This window comes from Pollicipes pollicipes, unplaced genomic scaffold (genome assembly GCF_011947565.3).
Source record: "Pollicipes pollicipes isolate AB1234 unplaced genomic scaffold, Ppol_2.1 Scaffold_4265;HRSCAF=5021_pilon_pilon_pilon, whole genome shotgun sequence".
Taxonomy (NCBI): Eukaryota; Metazoa; Arthropoda; class Thecostraca; order Pollicipedomorpha; family Pollicipedidae; genus Pollicipes; species Pollicipes pollicipes.
This window is the reverse complement of record NW_023596455.1, coordinates 19,475-21,955: the sequence shown is the minus strand read 5'-3', so window position 1 is coordinate 21,955 and position 2,481 is coordinate 19,475. Positions and strand designations below refer to the sequence as shown.

At 43.9% G+C, this 2,481-nt stretch overlaps 1 non-coding gene across 1 annotated transcript; it reads right to left on the bottom strand.

Moving 5' to 3' along the window:
* Window positions 1-341: 341 nt before the first annotated feature.
* On the bottom strand, window positions 342-414 carry TRNAK-UUU (transfer RNA lysine (anticodon UUU)). Its single transcript has one exon. It is a non-coding gene; the product is annotated as a tRNA-Lys (tRNA).
* Window positions 415-2,481: the final 2,067 nt, after the last annotated feature.

Here is a 2,481-nt window from a genome sequence, read left to right as displayed (position 1 = left end):
ATTTGGACATTGTTTTTGAAGCCGTAAAGGCTTGTCGTCCACTTACTATTTTAATACCTAACGAAACACTGAGAAGGCTGCAAGATATCATTCCTGATGCAAGAGAAGGGCAAAGCGCTGAACTTGAAATGGGCAAAGATCAACACAGGAGAGAAAAGACCGACAATGGAGAAAGATCGATGGTGACACCTACCGGAAACTGTCCTGTTTCCCGGTTCGATTCCGTTGACAAGGCATGCCTGACGAAACCCCGCCCGAACAGGGACTCGAACCCTGACCGTTAGGTTAAAAGCCTAACGCTCTACCAGCGTAGCGTTGACGAGGTACGCCTGTCAAAACCCCGCCCGAACAGGGACTCGAACCCTGGACCGTTAGGTTAAAAGCCTAACGCTCTACCAACTGAGCTATCCGGGCCTCTTACGGTTTAATTTGGGCCTCCTGCTTGCCAGTAGCCACATAAAACACGTACTCGCAGAATGGAAAGAGCCCATCTCCAGGATCGTGTCGAATTCACACTAACGCATGTGTGATGTATTTGCCACCTATTTGTCCATAACTATGCGTTCGATCCCGTTCAAACATCAACTTTACCTAAGGGGTTGCAACTTCACTATTTCAAGTCTGCATGCCATCGATTGACCGCCCGTCGCCACTACCGAGTGTTTTAAACAAAACGTCGGTAAGCGCATGTGCTGTGATTGCCGACGATTAGCGGTATTTCATTCATCTCCCGTGCATTCATTCATTACGGGCGGCAGGGGCGCCACGGTAACAATCAGAATGCATTATTGCGCCCTCTGGATTGTAAATTTCACTGGATTTATTTTTCAATTAATTCGGAGAGCAACGTCTCCCTGCTAAAAGATGCAACATGTCACTAACTTGGCCAAGTGACATTCTGCACAGCTGGGTGAAATGATTCGTGAACATGTCTATTTGCAATCGAGAAATGCTACTACGGGAAACAACATCTACAACACTTTCATGAGATGTGATATGGAATTGCTACAGTGTTACAAAAGCATCGCAGCAGCCTTACTAAGTTGTAATTGAAATGTAGCAAATCTGGCGCTGGCAGCGAAAGACGGCATGGTTTTCTGGAAGCGTTTGGAATGTACAACAAAACTCAACTGCGATAGATACTTTGATAGCAGATATTTTGATAGCAGCATTTACAAGCTGATGCATGGTAGTTACAGTCGTAACCATTTGATAATTTCATACGATAATTACGTGCCGCTGCAACTTGCGGTCTCATGTGCTGGGCACGCAAGGCTATGTGGCAAGGGACCTGTGTAAACTATACGAATATTTGATTCAGTTTTAGGAATCAGTGTTTTCATCACCTTACGCAGTTCTTTTTTGTAAACAGTATATCCTCCCCATTATGCATATCTACGTGGTGCCAGCACATTGGTTTGGCATGTTGTCGAAATATCAACTCAACTATATCTCCATCTGTTGGTTTTTCTTCGAAGAATAAGGCTAATACTACTGTTGTATCTATGTTGAAATAATATGTTCCTCTTTAAAACACTGAATAACTTACGAAAGTGGATAGGGATTCACCCGATGGTATCAGCCAGTATAAATTGCTTCGCTGACTTGGCACATGTTATACATAGTAATTGTTTCTCCGACAAATTGTGTGCAATAGACATGTATATGTGACGAATTATTCTTTCCGTGCTTCCCACAGAGTAGAGAAGAAACAAGAGCTTCCATGATTGAGAGCCATTTTACGCCCTCTTCGGCAGGAACAGCTGGCACATCTCTAAATCCTCCTCAATAATGGCCCAGCGAAGCGGCAGGATGTCAGACCCTCCTGGTCGGCTGGCCGGTTCCTCCACTACTAATCCCCGGTCACCTGATACAGGGATAAAAAAGGTGTCTTTTCTGAGGTCAAGGACATTTAGAACAGCCCATATTGTCGCCTGCAGCTATCAGCTAAAGCTATCAGAAACCGTTGCAATACAATCATAGTAGCGCCAAAAAACGCAAAATAGAGGCAAATAAAATTTAATGCATCATAGACATCATATTCTTTTTCGTTATGTGAGTTTCATCTGCAATAAAACGAATTAAAAAAGGCTGGCCATGCCAAACATTCCGTTGGTTGGGGTGAGAACTTTTTTTGACAGGTATCATTTTTTGAAAACTGCTTTTAAAGCCGTGAAGTCTTGTCGTATCTTTTGCCCTTTGATATCGATACAAAACCAAAATAAGCTGCAAGATACCATTCCCGATGCAAAACGCGGGCAAAGCGTGAAAGTCGTGCGAATCTCACATATCTCTTACGCCTTATTTATGAGCTCACATGCTCGCTCACAATTTACAAACTTCCATACACCTTACTCCCTTATTTCTTTACTCCCCACTAGCTCGCTGACGCCCAACGCCAGTTAGTGATCTTAGAAACAGCAATTTCAAAGCAACCCCGGTACAAGACGTCCTGCTGACGGGGAGTGCCAGCTAAAACAA